The sequence below is a fragment of the Pyxicephalus adspersus genome, chromosome 11, assembly GCF_032062135.1.
Source record: "Pyxicephalus adspersus chromosome 11, UCB_Pads_2.0, whole genome shotgun sequence".
Classification (NCBI taxonomy): Eukaryota; Metazoa; Chordata; class Amphibia; order Anura; family Pyxicephalidae; genus Pyxicephalus; species Pyxicephalus adspersus.
This window is the reverse complement of record NC_092868.1, coordinates 41903941-41926850: the sequence shown is the minus strand read 5'-3', so window position 1 is coordinate 41926850 and position 22910 is coordinate 41903941. Positions and strand designations below refer to the sequence as shown.

The following is a 22910-nucleotide window of genomic DNA, read 5'->3' as shown; positions in this document are numbered from 1 at the left end:
AGCTACGCCATATAAATGGGTATAAATGATTGCTGTAGAGGGGAAAATTGGTATTTATGCTGAGGGGATGCCAACTTAATCTACTGCAGCACCTACATGCCTCTAACATGGCACCGCATACAATTATTTAAGTTGATTATTATAATCGTCATCAACTGGTCACATTTTGCTTTGGCATAAAAAACAACTTTTTCCAGACTTTTGATTGGAACAGTGGATTATTTTTATTGATAACAATGTACTTCTAATATTGTAACAATATATATAATAAAAGGAACCATGGATCAATATGGACAGGTACATTGCTGATCGATGTGTAAATGTCAATATAAAAGCAATCTAAACTTTTCTATGTATCAAAAAATGGAATGATAGTACTAGTGGAGTTGGTTCTATTGACAATTATGTACAGTTCCTTTAAATAGGATGATTGCCAACCCTTGTTAAAGTTATATTAAAGCAAAGAAAAACAGAAAGGGTTTTGTAAACAGAAACCTGCAAATATTTTATTTATTGAGCAAATATCATTTAACAATAACAATAATATGCATACTTTTTTGTTTGGGACCTTAGTCATTTAAGTACAAAATGTTTATCTGTGGTAACTTTACTAGACATTCATCACCTACTGCCTGGACAAAGATTGTTGTCTAGGAGTCACGTGCCGGCTAGTAACCGACACAATAGTGCGGAGAAACAATAGGTAGTTTATACACCCGACGCGTTTCGCCCAAATTGGGCTTCCTCAGGGGTGACTGTGCGCTTTAATAAATGCAGTATTGTCCAGGATGTAGAGTAATATGAGGTCAGTAGATGGTATTGAGTTGGACAAATAGTATTGTAGGTACTGTATGTATGTCTCTATCTCCATATCCATGCTCGTGTCACCAAGTTGAGGTGTCCAGGGAGCTCCAGCCGCAGCTCCCTCTTTTATGAAAATAACTTTTCCTTATAGCTCTGGATAATTTTGGGAAATGGGGCAACTCCGGCCAAGTTTTTATTAGGGTCTGTGTACTGCCAGGGTTATTCTTTTCTATTTGATCTTCATTGGGTCAGAAACGTGATGGACCAGTTTAACCTGTTGAGGTTTTTAGTGAAACGAGATAAGAATTTCAAAAGCAATCACCTGTCCACCTTACTCAACTTTATTTACCGCTGAGAAACCCTTGAATTTTTTTTCTACCAAACATTGTTGGCTCTAAGAAGTGGTGTTGGTGTTTACCGGCATCATCAAATGAGAGGTCTATTAACTACAGTTTGGGGAACTTCTGGCAACCTCGTTTTATCATGAGGGAACCCTTGAAATAACTTTCAGGTCTTCAGGAAACCCATTTTTATAATTACCATCTACACAGCTCACATATATTTGGTTTGTGGTCAGTGAGAAGAATGCCTCTTACATTGTTGGCCAGTGGGAAGAATGTTGCCCTATAGCCAAAAAGGTCATTGGTATCTGTTAAAGTGACCTGAGTGGCTCCAATTGCTCAGGGAACCCCTATCAACCTCTAGAGGAACCCTGGTTTTAGAAACACTATTCTGGAGTATGTATGATCTAAATCCAGGGGCCACTCTGACCTTAATAAGTAGTGCAGTAACGCCTATTTTTTTGGGTGTTATTCATTTATTGTTTTTGGCAACACATTGTGGTGCTCTGTCAGTGTCACGGTTCATTCAGGTGCTTTTCAAAAAGAATGGCAACACTGAAACCTGTCACATGGCACTGGAAAGGTGTGATGGACCATAATATCTGTTCTCACTTTTTCCTTTACTTCCTGTTGTGTCTGTGGGATAGGAAATACATAGAAATCCCCCACTTAGATTCTGGTTTTATTATTATCACAGTCCAATTTAATATACTTTAAAAATCATTTTCTTTTGTTCAGCAAGCTACCAACCAAATACACCTTCACATAGTAGAGATGAAAACATTATAACTTGGTGATAAATGCAGGAAACCATTAAGCACTTTGGGCACAATGGTTAGCTTTCCTTTTGGACCATAGGGTCACATCTAATATGTCAGCATTGTATCTTGGTGGCCCCCAGCATCTTTGGCCTGTCTTGCGGAAAGGGTTGTTTTTGGATTTTAAAAAGGACAAATTTACAGAAACTGCCCTAGCTGTAGACAGAGTTGTAATGGACGATGGATGAAGGCAGGGCCTTAGGATTTGTTTTCCCGATAAAATGACAAAAGATCCAATTGGCCCTTGTGGCCCAAGTCCGTACCTTTGGCTGAACTGTTAGGTTACTCTTCTGCTGGGGCTTTTGTGATAATGACTTTATGGTTGGAAGTGGATTGTTCGAGATTAAAAAATGATGTCAAGGTGAAAGTATTTTGTATTGTATTGAGCGTTCATCCAATATAGTTGTTCATAGATAGGATATGGAACATTTGTATGTCATAGGCCAATCAGATGTTCCCTAAAAAAGACTTCCTGGGCTAATAGCTAATTCCACCACTCTAAACTCTTCTTTAGACTGTCAGTGCTGCTAACTTGCGCTTTGGGGTAAACTCACATGACTGGTAAGTGTAAGGTATAGAAGGACTTTTTTGGAGGTTGGATGTTTTAAGTCAATGGTGTTAGGTTGCTTACTAGGAGACAGATGTGAGTTCAGTGTTAGGAGGTGCTAGCATGGGGGTTACTTTTTTATATAGATTTGGGGATCCTGCAATGGTTGCACAGTGCAAGAATTACCATCACTGGACTCTCATCATTGCACTAAATGTTTGCTTAATGATAATCTGCATGCTTGTCCCATTCTCTCTTGTTGGATCATTCCGCAGCCAGATCATAAATGTGAGTACGTTGTGCCAAACACTATGAGCCTGATTTATTAAAGCTCTCCAAGACTGGAGTATATAGACTATCATAGAAGAATCTGGGTGATCCAAAAACCTAGAATGGATTTACTAATATTTGGCAAATGTTTTCAATCCTGGATCTATTCCAGGTTTGTTGGACCACTCAGGTTCACCCATGACAGTCTATCTTCCCCAGTCTTGGAGAGCTTTGATAAATCAGACTCTATATGATGTGGATGTTATTCCTATTCATAGTGTATTTATAGGCTGCTAGGGAAAATAAAACATGCATGGGAAAAGTCATGACAACATTTGGAAAATATGTAAGTTTGTGCAAATGTGACAGTGTTGTGGCAATAAACCAAAGTGTATAGGCATGGCATGAAGACTTCTTCCAATATATACAGGTGTTCCCTAGTCCCTATAGGGCCCTATACCATTGGCCCCAGAGCTCCGGCTTTTACTTCTTTAGATCAATAAAGAACAAATTCATTCAGAAGAAATGTCTCAGTTTTGCTTGGTTGCTTTCAGCATTGATCACACAAAGGAAGCGGTTCTCAGCCACAGATATCACATGTTTTCCTCTTCTCCCCTCTGATATGCGCTCATGGTCACAAGCTGGGACAAATATTTGAACTGTCCGGCTTTGTCCTGGCAAACCCAAGGCTTTTTTTGGTTTTTCTTTTTACTATAGAATTGCCAGTAGCATTTTTTTCTAAATAACTTGTGATATGTCAAAAAAAAATAATGACTAGCAAGAGTGCCTAGAGAATGTATTACTTTGTTTTTCTATGATTTGTATTTTGTAGGAATCTCAGATTTGTAAATATTTAAGTACATATATTTCTATTACACATATTTCTAATCTGCATATTTCCCCCCACACAAATCAGATGATCTATAAACTGCAGCTATAATGTTGAAACTTCTTACTTTTTTTATCTAGGTGAAGTGATGAATTAAGTTCTTTGTACTCCGTATGTGATTATGTGATGGTTTTTAGATATCCCCGCTGTGCTTTGTTGACCTTTGACTTTGAAAAATGCTGATTGGTGGTCAAAAAATCAAATATTAGAGGTGAACTTGGAGGTGAATCATGAAATTTGCAAATAAGAACTCTGTTTTGCAGATTCTGACAATGGGAAGCCACTGTTGGTAGAATAGATTAAAAATATTAATAATAATAATAATAAACCGGATTTATATAGCGCCAACATATTACACTGTACATTAAATAGGGATTGCAAATGACAGAGAGAAACAGACAGTGACACAGGAGGAGGAGAGGACCCTGCCCCAAAGAGCTTACAATCTAGGAGACGTTCTCAGGAGTTACGCGGGGGCGGTGCAATGCTTATCCTGACATGGATGAATGAGCATGTGCAAGTAGACGAAGCTGCCCTGCACATGCAGTGGTGTTCATCAGATGAATGCTGGAAGCTTTGGGCACAGCGGAGGGTGGCACCACTGGGCACAGTGAATTGGCAGCCATTGCATATATACAACTAGGAATTCCTCTAATGAGTAGGTACTATAGAAATTACTGCACTTTAAGTAAGAACAATTTATTTTGAAGACAATGCTTAAAAAATGGGTCTTATTGGCACCTAAAGGGCCCATGTCAATAGATGTTTCTTACACTCCCTGCCTGTAATGCACATCTGTACAAATATCTTTGACTTTAATTAGGAAGTACACATGGCAGTATTTGACCTGCATTTCTCTGCACCCAGTATATTCTACTTAAGCAAAGCAGGTCAAACACAACCTTTTCGCGTCAAACTCTGCATTTGCCATTCAAATGTATTCATTGGCGTTTGGAAAGCAAACGCAGCATTTAAAAAGAATGCCCATCAGCAGTGGTTCCGGAAATATGGAGTTGGCGGGTGTTTGTAAGCAAAGCCGGACTCTCATCACTCAGCAGGAAGGAGACTAATGTGGGATGCATTTGTAGGGACTTGGTGGTTAGAATTGTGGCCACGTCCATGGGAAAGTCACGTCTACAACCTAACCACAGCTTGCTAAACAGCTCTGATAGGCAACAAGTGAAATCTTTTACTAAACTAAGGAAGTCTATTTACTTTTCCCTTTTAATGCAAATCTGTCACTATAATCTAAGTGCCAATAAACCTGTTCTGTACAAGGAAGAATGTAAATACTTCCCTCTCCTGCTGCCCCATCACCAAATATTTGTGCTGAAGGGAAGTCCGTGTTAAGAAACCCGGAAATGTTGCATTTCTGGTCCCCTGTTGTACTAGGTGACCCCACAGTGGGATCTCAAGCATAGTGTTTTAGGGGTTTGGAGGTAAAAAAACAGCGGGGGACAAGAAATGCTACATTCCTGGATGTGTTGGTTCTTTATTTTAAATGTAAATTTTTATTGAAAGTTTCATGGTTTTTACAAAGAGAAAAGAATATAGACATCAGTGCACATATTATCAAACATACACTGATGTGTTGGTTTCTGAACAGACCTATAGTCTGCATTAGGCTAGATATTCACTAAAGGTTCAATTTGTAAAACAAGGAATCTGAAATTCCCTCAAACGTTCCCTGGTCGGAATCAGCTACTGCCATTGAAACACGTGGACCTGGAAGATTCCCACAAGGGAATGTTTGAAGTAATGTCTGATTCCCTGTTTTATAAATAGAGCCCTATGTGATACTTTCAATCAAGTAGACAATGATTCAAGTAAAAAAAATGGGTAAAAAACTATCATATATGATCAATTTATAGGCAGTGTTAAATAAAACTTGATCAGACAATTGTCAATTGGTAAGCATAGATTAAAATTGAAACTACTTTTTGTGTCAGTGGTATTCTATATCACTGGTGGTCTGTAGCTCTGGCCGGTGCGCCCCCCAGCGGGATCAGGAGAGGGACCCCACTGGGGGCGCACCGGCCAGAGCCGTGGACCATGTCCCCCGTACAGACGAGTGGGCAGGTTCTGGCATCATGGCATCGTTATGGGGAAGTTTCTTCCCCTTTGAGTGACACGCTGCTCCCCGTGCATATGCCGTTCGGATTCAATGCATTTAGTGGTCGGTAAGTTCAAAAACATTGGCAACCACTTTTTTATATGATGGTGATATCGATACCATTCTAATATCGAAGAGGTGAATAGTACATTGAATTCTGTCAGTCTATAAGAAAGATCAGTGATTTACTAAGATGATAATATTCATCAGAAAGAGAAATGGCGTAGTGGGCCTGATTTATTAAAGTTCTCCAAGGCTGGAGAGGATACACTTTCATCAGTGAAGCTGGGTGATCCAGCGAACTTGGAATGGATTCCTTTAAAGTCATTTGCTATTTGCTAGCGAATGTTTTCAGTCCTGGACTAGATCCATTCCAGGTGTGCTGGGTCACCCAGCTTCACTGATGAAAGTGTAGCCTTGGAGAGCTTTAATAAATCAGGCCCAGTGTATGCACAGCATTTAATTGGGATCAGGAACACAAGCAAATTTCCTATAGTAATGTGTGAATGGGTCCTGTTACTTTTTCTACCCTGCATAAAAAAAAAAACAGTAAAACACAACGCACCTTGAATTGGTCGACCATGTTTGTTTAATGATAACATTTGATATGGCAGATGAAAAAAATTGTCTTTGGGCAAATTCTGATAAAAAAAATATATTGGCTGATCTGCATGCAGCCTGGGTTTGACCATTTTTGCTGCCATTCATTCTGAAATTTTTGCTAAGTTATAACTCAAGCATGTGGAAATTGAAGACTTTGTATTGGATAAATGAAGATGAGGATTTTAAGGCTATAATATCCTTTTAGTGCAGCTCTGTGACTTGTCAACTGTAAAACCTTGTCAAGTGTTTCTTTCTTAGGATGTACTGACCAAACCATGCATCCATTGTATCCCCGTATAAGTGCAACATCTAAGCTAAAGAGAAATCTCAGGCTGCGGTAAGTCCTAGAATGTTATCAGGGCTGCTATATTCTGCATGGAGCCAAGCATGATATGATACACTCTGATATATACTGAGGATATATTGTATAAACATAGAAACAATAGCTTACAATCTAGGAGACGTTCTCAGGAGTTACGCGGGGGTGGTGCAATGCTTATCCTGACATGGATGAATGAGCATGTGCAAGTAGACGAAGCTGCCCTGCACATGCAGTGGTGTTCATCAGATAAATGCTGGAAGCTTTGGGCACAGCAGAGGGTGGCACCACTGGGCACAGTGAATTGGCAGCCATTGCATATATACAACTAGGAATTCCTATAATGAGTAGGTACTATAGAAATGACTGCACTATAAGTAAGAACAATTTATTTTGAAGACAATGCTTAAAAAATGGGTCTTATTGGCATCTAAAGGGCTCATGCCAGTAGATGTTTCTCACACTTCCTGCCTGTAATGCACATCTGTACAAATATCTTTGACTTTAATTAGGAAGTACACATGGCAGTATTTGACCTGCATTTCTCTGCACCCAGCATATTCTACTTAAGCAAAGCAGGTCAAACACAACCTTTTCGCGTCAAACTCTGCATTTGCCATTCAAATGTATTCATTGGCGTTTGGAAAGCAAACGCAGCATTTAAAAAGAATGCCCATCAGCAGTGGTTCCGGAAATATGGAGTTGGCGGGTGTTTGTAAGCAAAGCCGGACTCTCATCACTCAGCAGGAAGGAGACTAATGTGGGATGCATTTGTAGGGACTTGGTGGTTAGAATTGTGGCCACGTCCATGGGAAAGTCACGTCTACAACCTAACCACAGCTTGCTAAACAGCTCTGATAGGCAACAAGTGAAATCTTTTACTAAACTAAGGAAGTCTATTTACTTTTCCCTTTTAATGCAAATCTGTCACTATAATCTAAGTGCCAATAAACCTGTTCTGTACAAGGAAGAATGTAAATACTTCCCTCTCCTGCTGCCCCATCACCAAATATTTGTGCTGAAGGGAAGTCCTTGTTAAGAAACCCAGAAATGTTGCAGGAATGTTGCATTTCTGGTCCCCTGTTGTACTAGGTGACCCCACAGTGGGATCTCATGCATAGTGTTATAGGGGTTTGGAGGTAAAAAAACAGCCGTGTTGCTGAATGCTTTTCAAAGTGACGGAGCGTTAACTAACCGGATGGATAAATAGCTTGATGGTGACATTTAAGTATAGGACTTCTTTAATATGAACATCAACCGTTAGATTGCTACAATGTGCCTTCAATTTCTGTGGTCAGACCTTTTGTAAATATCTGCTGTACAAGGTTGCAGAATTTGCTGAGGCTGTGAAAGCGCTGCCAAGGTAGACACTGACGACATTGGTTCCTGTTATTTTAGAACACTTATCTGCGTCTGTTGTTTGTGTTTGCTTTTCTGATCAGGGATAATTTTTTTTTCCTTTTAGTCGCCAGTTTTGGAATAGATTTGTGCTGTTCATGTACTGTGCATGCAGAGATCTGAACTGTAAATATTACTAAATAATCAAAGCTAGAGACATAGTGGGATTTTGCAGCAGTTGCACCTTTGCTCCCATTATTAATTGTTCCAAGGAAAAATATCTTGGCAGGATCTATTATGACTATTCAGGGACATTGGAAGCAAAAATGGCGCATGCTGGGACATGTGAGAGCCTAAACTTAAAGGGCCGTAGTTATAATGTGAATCCTGACAAACTTTCACTGGGAATTAATCAATTGTCAGTTGAAACATACACACCAGGAGGATTGGATGTTTGGTGAATGTCAGATCCAATGCTTTATAAAAATAAGTAATAAAGTGCAGGGGTAAAATGGGGAATGTTTTATTGTGCTGGTTACATCACTTTTATTGTAACATTTCATATCTGGTATTAAAGTGCATCCAAAGCCAATAACAAAAAATGTATTATGTTCCAGTTTACTATTCCCAATGGACCAGATGTTGTGGCAGTATTTTTCTTTTTTTCAACCCTTTTTTCCCTTTTCATTATTTTTTGGTATGACCTGTACTTAGGTGAAACATTCACACATTGGAATTGATTTGTTAATGTTTTCCAAGACTAGAGAAGATAGACTATCAAGGGAGAACCTGGGTGATCTAACAAACCTAAAATGGATTTTTGTAAAACTATTTGGTTTAAATGACAAATGTTTTTATTCCTGGACCAGGTCCATTCCAGGTTAGCTGGTTCTCCCAGATTTTCACATGATAGTCTATCTTCCCTAGTTTTGAAAAGCTTTAATAAATCAGGCTCATTGTGTTGTATGGGACTGCACTCACATCTGTGAAAGAGATGGGTGGCCCGGAGGATTGTATGTTTCACATCTGTGCTGCCTATTATATAGTCCACGTATAAAATGGGATACAAGAAAGTGATGTTTTCTAGGCAAGGTTCCATCTTGGCGAAACCATCAGGGTTTTTAATTACCTCCCAACTCCTTAGCCAAACATCACAAACTTTTACTTTGCACTTTCCTTTCCTCCCCAACACTCTATGCACACAACAGGGGGAACTAGACTTAGCTTTGTCCAAGTTTTGAGCCACTCCAGGCCCAACGGCCAAAAACAGTTGCACAGGGCTGGGTCTTTTACGATACACTTGGTGCACACGCATGCATGCATGGTTATCCATGGAAGTTCTATTATCTTCTGTTTTCCCAGGGCCTGAAACTAGCAGCAAATGATCTAAAAAAAGAGCTGCTAGATGCTGCTAGGCAGCATGGTGGCTCAGTAGTTAGCGGTTCGAATTTCGGCCAGGACACTATATGCATGGAGTTTGTAGGTTCTCCCTGTGTTTGCGTGGGTTTCCTCTGGGTACTCTGGTTTCCTCCCACATTCCAAAAACATGCAGTTAGGTTCATTGGCTTCCCCCCAAATTGACCTTAGTGTTAATGACATGTGACTATGGTAGGGACATTGGATTGTGGGCTCCTTTGAGGGACAGCTAGTGACATGACTATGGACTTTGTACAGCGCTGCGTAATTGGTTGGCGCTATATAAATACTGGATAATAATAAATAGATAGGGGGCTTTATGGTGGACTTGCTAAGTTAGTTGGCTGCCGGGAATAATTGAACTACAGTGCGCATGCAAGGGAGTTGTGTCGTTTTGGCCTGGCCAGTCAAGATGACCAAAGATGCAGAATCTAGAAGAGGTCTAGGTAAAGACTTTGGTAACAATTATGGAGAGAGGGGAGGTGAGTTTAACTAAATAATTGTGAACAAGCAGGTAAGTTTGTTTTTATTGCAGTAAAGACATAGCTTGTCTCTTCCACTAAAGGGACCCTGCCTGGTCACAATTTTATTTTTAATTGATAGGTTTGGTTCCCCTTTTTAAACAGAATTTTAGGTCATCACCCCACCATATTGTTGCAGATCTTTGCTGGAGGAGGTTCTCACCATGGCTTCTTTCTGTTCACTATTTTGGAGCTGGCATCACCTCCTTGTAACTGTACAGATTCTGGGTGCTATAAATCTGGCTCTCTGTGCGATCTGTCACCTCCCTTTTCCTTTCAAGTAATTATTTTCTTCTATTTCATTCCAGCTTCTCTTTAACCTACTTGTGGTTTTTCTGAAATGTTGATAACTGTTTTCTTCCCCGTAGTCTGTTATTTGGGTTGCCGCAATAATGTGAACACCCATGAAAGGCTCTCCAGATGCATTACGGAGGCAGAGCAGACTCTGCTGTGTTCCTGGTTGATGTGAGGTTTGTTTTGAAAGACGGTAAACTTGCTGAAATGCAAATTGGCATTTTAAGGAGCCGGGGAAATTGTGTGTGAGTGTTCGGAGGACCTATGATAAAAGCCTAAGATATAAGTCATTGGGGTGTCTTATAAATTGGGATTTATACCCCTTACTGTGTTGTGTTGTACTTGTGTTATATGTGTTGGTTGTGGTTTAGTTTGTCCTAAACCCTGGGTGCTCATTAAGTATATGCCAGTCGTTAAACCTAAAGTTGGGAGGTCCATTTTTACTATTTATATTGGCATATTTATAAAGCAGAGAATGTGACATTCACCAAAGTTTTACTGCAATTGCAAATCTTTCCCTGTAACTGAAAACGTCTATGCCAGTGTATCTTCAGTGAATGCAATATTCATTGCTTAATAAATATGCCCCTTTAAAGTGAACACAAACTCAACAGGTCCACTCTATTTACTCTTCAGTAATATCCTCAAGCAGTCCACTCCTGTGTTCTCTCTAGGCCTGTGAAGGCCTAATAATAGTTCTGACTCTGGTTCCACTGGCCTGGTTCGGTCCATGGTGTTTGCCATTTTTGTTTCTGGGTCACATGACTACATTCCATCCCGGAGGTACAAAGATCACCCATGTGCAGTAACTTTGAGGCCTGAAGGCAGATCGTAACTTGTAGCAATGAAAATGTGCTACGCATTTACTTTTTAGAAGAAATCTAATGCAGAGCACAAAAAGAAGGGAAACATCAGGATTAGCAAGACAAAGGGGAAATACTGAATCTCTTCTATGGCCATAGAATACAGCATTCTCAGCTGCAGGACAGACTTCCATGTCATTGGTGCTCTAAAGTAACGTGCCAAAAAAATACATTTAAAAAGAATGCTTAACTGTTACCTATACATTCAATAGAGGCCAATAGAGGCAAGTTAGTAACATAAATTTATGGCTACTGATCTTCATCCCTTCCTGTCTACATGCATTCTGTCACTGAAGCCGAGCATTGCTCTGGGGCATTTCTAGTGACAATAGTGGACCCCATCCAAGCAATGTATGTAGGCATCATGAAAGCATGTGACAGGGTGACAACACAGGGGCATACCTGAAAGGTGGTTGTCACACTATCACTGGAAGTGCCTGAACAAAGACCTTCCTGGCAAGAACATCAGTTATTGCCTTTTAAATTTACATGATAGCACCCTTTTAGTATGGTGAGGTCCATCAAAGGTTGGTGAAGTTAATCCTAGTGCAGTCTGGACAGTTCTAGAATTGGTTCGCCCTGTTGCATAACTTTTTGGGCCTTTGACATTGTTTGGTGCCTTTCTAGGTGGGCTTCTGACACAAGTTATGGGAGAACAGAGCTAGGGAGAGGGGGCCTTGCCATGGATTACCAAAAAAGATAATGGAGCAAAGGCAGGACGGCCCCTGGGGCCTAGCGGGGTGGGTGGGGGCTAAAGACCGGACCACCGAGAGTATGAGCTGGATTCCCAGGACTTAGCTGAACTGATAGAAGCTAAAGGGAATTTAGGAAATTCAGGTAGGAGCTGAAAAAGGGGAATTAGGACAGAATCTTGTTGGTGCTGCATTAGTGAATGTTATTCACAGAGGGAACCCATTTAAAGGTCAGTGTTGACCGTATGGAATGCTTTTTGATGTTATCCTTACACTCTGCTACCCTGACACCTCTCTTAAATGTGTTGAAACCCCTAAAAAATAGATTTGCACAGCTATTTGCTGGGTCTCTATATTATGGTTGTGATTAGGCTGCTGGCAGGAGATCGGATCAGATCCGGTAACAAGAGGAGGCTGTTTTTGGTCTATGAACTGTTTGAAATAGAAACTAGGAAGCTCCACACCCTTTTGTTACTGAACATGATTTCCTAAAAGACTTAAGACCAGAGGTGTTAAATATTTTTTCCTCCCTCTTACATGAGCTCTTGGAAGTATGTTAAAACTTGCTAAAACTTTTTTATGTATATTTAAGTGTAATAGACGGCCCCTGTTGTAAAGGCTTATTTGTAAAAAGAAAGATTTTATTTAAATTTCATCTCATCTTTAATTCAGCTGGTGGGCAAGTCAGTTAGTAGTATTTATGTGAAACCTAAAATAGGAAAAACAGTAGAGTATGGGCCTGATTTATCAAAGCTCTTCAAGACTGGAGAAGATAGGCTATTATGGGTGATTCAGCAATCTTGGAATGGATCTTGCCCAGGATTGAAAAATTCTGAAAAATAATAGCAAATGATTTTAGGAAATCAATTTTAGATTGCTGGATCACCCAGGTTCTGAATGATAGTCTATCTTCTTTCGTGTTGGAGAGCTTTAATAAATCAGACCCTAAATTTCCCCAAATTCTTGCATTACAGAAGAATGTATCTACAGATGTGTCTTCATGAAGTGGTGAAACTGTAGTTCACAGGTAATGGCAAACTAAAAGGCACTAGAGCAGTGGTCGCCAACTGGTGGTCCAGAATAAAATTTTTGTGGTCTGAGGCTCCGAGGAGGGTCAGGAAAAGGCCCCCACTTGGGGGCGCACCGGCCAGAGCCATGAGCTATGACCCCCGTACACATCCCCGCAGGCTCAGGGAAGTGCGTGGGTTGTAGCATCATTACGTCACTATGGGGGAAGTTTCTTCCCCTTTGAGTGACACACGGCTTCCCGCACATGCACGGTTCGGAGCCGGTAAATTTAGGGGTCCGTGGGTCCGAAAAGGTTGGGAACCACGGCACTAAAGGTCTTCAGCCTATACGATTAGATATACAGCTACTGCAACCAGTGCAACACATGGCTACAAACACAGCTACAAAAATGTTCTGTTTCAAAGGAAATTATTTTAAAAATAATATTTAAATAAAACATATGAAAAATGAACATTACATCATGCATAGATAAGAAAAGGTCACATTAATGCTGCATAGGAAACATACATACACTTTGTTCAGATCATCTCAAAAAGGAATTGGAATTCACACTAAAATTATGATTGCTTTGAGAATGTGTCTTGCTAAGTTTGGGTTTTGATTTAGGATGGGCTTTAGGGCAAAATATGCAATGCGTTTCAGGTGTTTAAAACTATATATAATAATATTAAGGCAGGGAACACCAAGACCTCCTAAATCCAATCATTTATAAATGTCTGGACCATGATAAGTTATCAAATTATATAGGCAATCTTCATAAAAGTATGATCAAGGTCCATTTTAAATCCATAGAATTATCTAATCATGTTTACTATAGGATTCTGGTGGACCTTGATCATTCTATTTGAGTTTCAACAATATAATTAGATAACGTATCATGGACCAACAGTTCATGAATTATTGATTGTTTCAGTTGTAATTGTGATATAAGTTGTTTCACTCTATAAATGTTTATATACCTAATAATTTGGTGTGTTTATTATTAATAATAATATTTATTCTTGTGTGTTTGAACCCCTTTATAATGTGTTGAATGTTTTGTTTCAAGGATTTGAGAAACCTGATTCTTTATTTAACCTATTATTTAAATCCCAGTGCCTTTTATATACTTCTTTTAAATGTTACACTGCTTGCTATAAAGCTGATATAGATTGTAATAGCAACAGAATTTCTGGCTATTAAATTGAGGGGACTTGCTAAATCACTGTAGTGTGTGTGTAATCTTTTTGTCCTAAACCTTCCTGTTTTCAAGAAGCTAAATATGGAACCCCATCTGTCCCTTCCACCAGCCATGATCTACATGCCCTGCATAGAAAAGTACAAAGACTTTGTGATGATGACACAGTGGGGCTGATTTATTAAAGCTCTCCAAAACTGGAGAAGAGACACTTTCATCAGTGAAGCTGGGCGATCCAGCAAACCTGGAATGGATCTGGTCCAGGACTGAAAACATTTGCTAACAAATAGCAAATGACTTTGAAGGAATCCATTCCACATTTGCTAGATCACCCAGCTTCACTGATAAAAGTGTATCCTCTCCAGCCTTGGAGACCTTTAATAAATCAGGGCCATAGTATCAATTAAAGAAAGTTATGAAAACAAGTTAGAATGTTGATTTGGGGAAGAAATGGGAGACCATTGTAGGGATGTTAGATTGTGAGTCACTTTGAGGGACAGTTAGTGACACGACTTTGTACAGCGCTGCGTAATATGATGCTCTATATAAATACTGTATAATAATAATAATAATAAAATGGGGAATACAGATAGGGCAAAGGAATAAAAATTCAGCCTTAAAGTATTTTTGGTGTTTCCTAGTGTGGCTAAGAAGAGCCATCTTTTAATTAATAAAGATCCAGGTATAGCTGAGCACATTTATCCTGGAGCAAACCCAACGTGTTTCTCCTTATATTTGCTTATCATTTTTCTTGTACAGTACTTTGCGTGGGCATGTAATATTGGATTAAAATAGATTGTGAAATAAAATGCTTTTTAATGCGACATCAGAGTTCTTTGTCATCACCCATCCACCCCTAACACAGGAATTGTTTATTATTCGCTTCAGTTGCATCGGCTGGTAAATGGGACTTTAGTGATGCGCTCTTTGTCTGCCGCTTGCATAGGACATGCAAGGGGTTGTGTTGTGAATGAAATCTCTTTACAAAGAACTCTTTGTTTTTTAATGGAGCAAATTGTTACGACGTGAGCTTGCCCCAACTAGTGGGATAGATTTGGCTGGCTACGCTGCACAAACGAATAAAACAAAAGTGAGTACAAATTGTTTTCCTGGCCACTCACTCCACCTTCTCTTCACTGGGATTGAATTGTTTGGAAAATAGTTTATGAATTGCTGCCTGGGTGATGCCAATTGTTGTAAGTAAATCTCCAGATCTGCAAAGGGTCATCAAAAGGGTTTTAGCTTTTCCACGAAATTTCAAAACTAAAAAAGCTGAAATTGCTGTTTTGGACTCTAACCACTTCTAGGAATTTTCTAACTTTTGTTTTATTTTATACAAAAGCTTTTAGGACCTTATTTTACGCACCTGAACTCATTGTTACATGACAACCTGCCTTGCCTTTTTCTGTAATTGCCAGCAGGTTCTTTGGCAACCCATTGGTTTTAATACTGCCTTCACATCATGATGCCATTGCTGTAAGATAGGCAACAGTGTTGGGGCTCATTCATAACCAGACATATGACATTGTGTTGCATTTTACAAAACCAGCCAAATACATGATATGGCCAAAAGTTGGTGGGCACCCTGCCAAACTAGGTTCAAGTGTCTCCATTAATGGATACTCGTCTACTTCCAGCCTTGCAGTAACAGTTTTGGAAACAACATTTTTGCTGCACTTGACTGTGCACAAACATATAAAAACTTGGTTTTGTATTTTTGGCCAGAGCCCTGGCCAAAAGTCCTGGAATGGGTAAGCTATCCCAGATTTCCCTGCTCTACCTTGCATATAGGAAAGCAGCAGTTGTGGTTTAAAGCAGTGTTTCTCAACCTCTTTTACAATGGGAACCCCTTGAAATAGCTTTCAGGTCTTCGGGGAACCCCTTCTATACTCACTATGTCCACCGATCACCGTACAATAATGTGGCAGTCAATAGGACGAATGCCTCTTAAACTGCTGGCCATTGGAAAGGCTGTCATTCTTACAGATAGCCAAAAGGTTAAATGAAATCTTTTAAACTGATCTGAGATTCACAAACTGCTTATTGCTCTGGCAACCTCTGGAGCAACCCTAGGGTTCTACAGAACCCTGGTTGAGAAACACTGGTTTGGAGGGTCCAGATGGTGGTGCTGATGATGGATGCCTAGGGCTGCCAACCACCCAGTGAGTTTGGTTTGGTGTGAACATCCCTCAAGTAGGACATACCACTTTTGAAATACTTAATTTGACTCATCAAAACATGCCCTGCTTCATTTTTGGCTGGAAGAAGCTTAGGTTCTATTCCACCTTGAGTTTAAATCAAACCTTGTGGATTTAAGGTGTCACACTAAAATGTGGTTTGTTAGAGGAAAGGTGGGGCTGGAAGCTTTCACTTCTGGCTTTTTTGGCCACCCAATACATTCCTGTATAGGAGTCTATTTGGAATAATAAAACCAAAAGCTGAACGAGACAAATTCTAATAGCAATCAAGTTAATAAGTAAATACAAATGGTGTGTGAATATAGGCAAAGCAGTGGATAGAAAAAACGTTTATGGGCTATATGTGCTCTTATAAATGGTGCCACTGCTGAACTAATTGAATGAATTCCTTTTGCCAGATGTAAAGCTGATCTTTTGGCTTCAGTTGTTTCTGCAGATAACAGAAGTTGTACCTGAAGAAGCTGAACAGTTGCATACTCATTCTTAAGTTGGTAATTTAGAAAATATTTAAGTCACAGGATCAGAAAACTATTTTAGCTCAAATAGAAGATTTTACATCAGCTCCTATTCAGGTGGAGATGGACAAATAGTGTAGATCTCCCTAACAAGGATGCACAAAGCATTAAATACCTAGCAGGGGTTATGACCATTCTGCATTGAAAGAGGAACTAAACTAAAAAGTGCTTAAAAAAAACAAAAAACAATACACTTCCTTTGAATCCCGCAGGGCAGTCTGATCCATCCAGAGGTATCTTGCATCGGGTTCCGAGCCGCCACCATCTTCTCTTCTTTTTCCTACGTCACCTGACCCAGGCCCGAGGTCGGGTGACGTAGGTTAGAGGAAAACTTGCCGATCCGAAAAATCTAAAAATTTTAGGTATGTTTTATTAGGATGCTTTTGCTGGAGCTGTACAGTATGTGAACTTGTTGCTTGACCCTAGCTTACCTTTAGGAGGTGTCTTAGTTCCTCTGAGTGTTTAAATTGCATGCATACCAGTTAGCGTTAAATATTTATCTATACTCCCTAATGGTTTTTTCTCATGGCATAATGCCAGAGGTATTTAATTCCTAGGAACCTACATCTATATCCCACAGCAACTATTGCTGGAATTTCTGTAAGGGATCGGCCTCTGTAATCAATGAGCCACAGTGATTTATTGAATATTTCCAAATAAGATTCATTCTAACTTTTGTGCGTGTTCAGAGCAGTGCATACAGATGTGACTTATTGTGAAATACACTCCAAAGGCAAGCTCTCATTAAAAGCTTTGAAAGATTTTTGGCAAGAATTCAGTCTTGCTAATCTTTTAAACCTTTCTGTATTTTTAAATAAATAATAGTCCTAAATGTCCCCAGTAAGGGATTGGTATAGACCCTATCGTCTTGGTCATGCAGGGCAAAATCACAGCGTGACTCTTCTTTAGATAAAGGTAATGTATATGGCTGTGCTTTAACAAGAAAAAAGGATCAACTACCTAAATGATAAGAAAGCAAAGCTGCCTTTTTTCACTACATAGAAATATTACATGTAAACTGTGGAACTCCACAAGGTTGTTAAAAAAAAGCTGGAATTTTAGTCGTTTTAGGAGTATTGCACTTGGTGGGTTTCTGTGTCCTCCGTCAGAATCCCAGGCCAGCATCATACTTGTCTTGTTTTACTAAATATTTGCTGTATAATATGGTATCATAATACTATCCTACCACTCCCAATCATACACATGGCCTTCTCCATTGTGTGTGTGTTCATATATACATGTGCGTATATATACAGTTAGTACCCGGGTTAAGGACATCCAACATACGGACGAATCCTAGATACAAACGGGGCTTCCCTGCTTCCTTGTGTGCAGGACGGAGGCTTGAAGGGGGGGAGGGATGTTTGCATGACTTGCAGAAAATTTTTTTTTGCTAATCACAGCTGATGTTGTGGGTGATCTTAAGAGCTGAGCTGATTTGTAACATCTTGTAACTTTTTAATGACCAAGACAAACTCTGCAGTTGTTTCTTTTTGCATATCAAAGCACAGCTAGAAGTTAATAAATAAGATTGGATCATAGTGAGGATTTTATACAGTAACTGACACCACGCTGCCTAATAAGATCTTGAGACAAACATCTGTCCTATATGCATTTATTAAACTAATGTACCTGTTCTGACTTACATACAAATTTAACTTAAGAACAAGCCTACAGTCCCTATCTCGTATGTAACCCGGGACCACCTGTATGAATGTGTGTTATATATATGATGTTGTAGTCCCTGAAAAAAAAGCCCAACAAATGTGGTGTCAGTGCTATATTAACAACTGTAAACCTTGGATGAAAAAATATGTACTGTTCATTAGTTGAGTCACCCCCTTTTTTTAATTGAAATATACAGTTTAAAGTACTCAATGTACTCTTGCATTAAAGCATAGAACAAATAAACAATTAAATAAAAGTAGAATTTCACTATAAATTTTAAATCTACATTTGTTGACTTCTTGAATTAGCCACTTTTTTTTTACAGATTTATGAGCCGAACGCGAGGATTACAGTCTCTAATAAAAGTTAAATACCGTTTGGCCCATTTTTCCCAACTCAGAATTTCTCACAAACATATTATAACTGTAAATTGCTTTGCTTTCATTTTTCAGACCAAAGCTGCTTGATGACATTTAAGTTTGAATACTGTGTTGGCTTTTTCATAATTTCATGCATATCCTCTAGTTCTGCCATTATCTTTTCTACTTTTTTTTAGCTTTATTTTTTGGATCTCGGTGTAAACAGTAAATCATTTCAAATGGGAGGAGGGCAGGAAAAATTAGGAGTGTAATGGCCAGGCTTATGGCAAAAAAAGTGATCTAGAATGGTGATACAATGATTGGGAGGGATAATATTCAATGATAAGGGTGTATGTGATTGAATATAGGGCAAAATAGTAAATATGAAGGAAGGAGCCTGAGCAGTGGAGGGAAGGGAGTAAATGGGGAGTAATTAAAGAAAGGTCAAGGCTGTTAACAGTTATAGTTACATAGTAAGTCAGGTTGAAAAAAGACAAAAGTTCATCGAGTTCAACCACAACGGAATCAGGAAGGCAAAAAATAACCCTGGTACAATTTGCTCCAACAGGGGAAAAAATTCCTTCCTGATTCCATGAGACAATCGGATGTTCCCTGGATCAACAGTCACTGTTATCTTTGAAGCCTTTATACCCAGTTATATTCGGTGCTTCTAGAAATCATCCAGCTTTTTCTTAAAGTAATCTGTAGTAGTTGCTGAAACCATTTCCTGAGGGAGCCGATTTCACATTTTCACAGACCTTACAGTGAATAATCCCTTCCTTATCCGGAGCTTAAACTTTTTTTTCTCCAGACGCAAAGAGTGTCCTCATGTTCTTTGTAATGATCTCAAAGTGAATAATGGGGAAGAGAGTTCTCTGTATGGACCATTTATATATTTATACAGAGTGATCATATCCCCCCTTATACGTCTCTTCTCAAGGGAGAATAGATTCAGTTCAGCTAATCTCTCCTCATAGCTGAGCTCCTCCATTCCTTTTATTAGTTTAGTTGTCCTTCTCTGCACTCTCTCCAATCCCACAATGTCCTTTTTGTGAACTGGTGCCCAAAACTGGACTGCATATTCCAGATGTGGTCTGACCATCGCTTTGTACAGGGGCTGGATTATGTCTCCATCTCTGCAGTCTATTCCTCTTTTAATACAAGAAAGTACTTTGCTAGCTTTAGATATTACAGCTTGGCTTTGCACACCAATTTTAAGTCTATGATTTACCAGAACCACCAGATCCTTTTCCATTTCTGACTCCCCCAAATGTATGGGCCTCCAAAGTTCTTTTGATATTCGGTGAGACAGGTATTATATTTTGTTAAATTTGGTCTTGTCCATACAATAGAACCAGGTTTGCTTAAACGTGTGTTTTCTAATGACATAGGGAATTTGTGAGGTCCTGCATGATCTTGGAACTGTAAGGGAACCATTGTCCTCTAGTAAATGGGAAGGTCCGTTCCCACAGAACATGTATATATTCTCTGGCAGCCTTTTCCTCCCAGAAGCTTTTTTGCTTTGGTTTGCTTCTGGTCTAATGCTTAGTTCAAAATATGTTAGTGCGAAAATGATTTTTCCATTTCACAGTGGCCTCTTAGCACTGGACAGCTCCAAATGTGCATATGATTGTTCTCTTATATTCTTAAGGACAAGCGGGAGGTTTAAGTGTGAATACTATGTAGTGTATTTGGGATGTATACCATACATTGTATAATCTGAATTCTGATTCTTGGTATTTGTAGAGATAGAGGAGTTGGGGGCTAATCTAAGGCAATTTATTTATACCGGCAAGTGGGGTTTTCTAAATCCTTCTCCATTTATAATGGTTTGGCGAAAGAGTAGGGGAGGAAGTGTGTGTGTTGCAGTACAGACTGATATAACTGTACTTTTCATGGAGCCAATGGCTAATGCATAGCAAATTGAGTTTAAAATGTTGAATCAACTGTATAATCTGCTAACCTTTAGGGTCTTCACTGAATTTAAGTTTTAGAATTCCTGTTTTAAAAGTTATTCCATTAGCAATAACATTATATGCTTTCGAAAAACTTCTTTCACTGGAAGTGGGTGAATTGAATGTTCTGTATGCCAAAAAATAGGCAGAAGAATCTAATATAGGAATAAGAGGAGAAGGAGAACTGGTTACAATTTTACTATAAAGATTGTGCTGTCTTGGAATGGGTCTATTTGAATTGTTAGGAACGTGGTTTGCATCCATAGGAGTCTAGTTAGATGAAGTGGTACAGAGCCTTGCTCAAGTTGGATCCAGTGATTTATCCATTCGTGTTGACACTAGTCTTGAATTTGTTCCATATAATTCATCCGGTGGTATCTGATTGGGTCAGAGAAATCAATTTTCTTTGCTGGGTGGTTTCTAGGTGGTAGAGTGATTTTGTTTGTCATTGCATATGTAATTCAGAAGTTTAGATCAGAGAGGGGGAGTTAGAAGGAGATATCATCAGTAATTAGCATAGTTTTTAGAGGCCTTTGCCATTTTTACAGATAGTCACTACGTAGGCTCTTAGGGTGTCTTTTGGAGGAAATAGGGCATTAAATTGGGATCTGTTTGCATTGCTGAAATGACCCACAAGAATTTACTGAAATGTCTTTTATAAAATCAGGGTAGAAAAGCCATCTAAACCTTTACCCATTTTAATATCCAGGAGCACTACTAAGAATTTGTTGACGGTGGCTTTCCTCTGCCATAAAGTACTTCTTTATCCGAGAACTAATGTCATCATTTGGGTTTTAAAGATTGTATAAATCTAATAATTGAAAAACATTATCTATGTTAGTGGACATATGAAAAATCTTGCCTTTGTAATTTCACATCTGTGGGATATATTTTCTACTTATAGACCTTCAAGTGCTCTCATGCAATTTACTGGTTTATTACTGTGCATATAGCAAGTTCTTTTGCAGGGCATTAATCACTTATAGTCAGGAGCAGAATATGTTTGGAGGACTGTTAGCTGCTGAGCTACTTGCTGCTAAAAAGCTGAGATTTTTGTGATGATCCCTTTTTTGTGTAAGTTCCTGGTTAATGATTGTGCAACTGATAATGCATTTATGGTATTCCCCTTATGACAGAATAGTACAGGTAGTCCCTGGGTTACATACGAGATAGGGACTATGACCCTGATTTATGAAAGCTCTCCAACGCTGGAAAGAATACACTTTCATCAGTGAAGCTGGATGATCGAGCAAACCTAGAATGGATCTGGTCCAGGATTCAAAACATTTGCTATTTGTTTTCTGGATCACCGAGCTTCACTTCTGAAAGTGTATTCCTTGTATTCTTGTACACTCATACTTCATGTTTGACAAATGGCATGGCACTGTGATTTAATCTTTGATTCATCTGTCTGAGAACTTCTATTACACACTTACTTTCACAGTTGAAAGTGGAACTTGCATACCTTAATATCAGTTAAAGCTGTATTGTTAAGCTGTTTCCTTCCTGCTACCCATCACACAAGAAGTTGATTCCCAGACTTGTCTTGTCTGATTTTGTGGTGGCTTTCCAAGTGCCTTTTGATGGTTTCCGAAATTCTACTCATTCACTCGTTTTTGCTTTTGACATTTTTAAAGGAAATACCTACAATTTTAGGACTATTTTGGTCTTGTATGAAACTGATCGATGGTACGAAAATGGTCGGCATCACTGGCTAAGGAGACTTGATTAATGTTTTACAGGTATTACAGGTATCTCCAAGAATTGTTTTATTGCCAGTTCTCCTGTCAATTGCTTCTATACACATAAACTGGAATGCTCTTTAAACATCCGCAAAACAGTTTTTAAGCAGTTTTGGGAGCATTTGTGAGGAAGAGACGCACACTGACCAACAGTTTAGACAATGCCAAATATTAAAGTCTTTAATCCTCTATGGGGAAACAACAGTTTAAGTTCAGTACTGGATGGGATAGCTGGTAGCTCTGGTAGCAATTCCGAAAAGTCATCTGTATAATTTGTTCTTGATTGGAAATATCACTGGGTGCAGGAATAATGTCAACAGCCATCATTTGTATTTTAATGATACAGTACTAAATGAGTGTTATGTCCACATGTACACAAATCTTTTGTCCTTAATTTGCCTTAAACCTCCCTTCCACCCCCAATCCCCATAACAGCCAC

General features: G+C 39.1%; 1 protein-coding gene across 2 annotated transcripts in view; it reads left to right on the top strand.

Annotated features, from left to right (window-relative positions):
- The window catches only part of LOC140341302 (Golgi integral membrane protein 4-like), an 82014-nt gene that overhangs the window by 3865 nt on the left and 55239 nt on the right, over positions 1 to 22910 (top strand). The gene's annotated exons all lie outside the window — the stretch shown is intronic.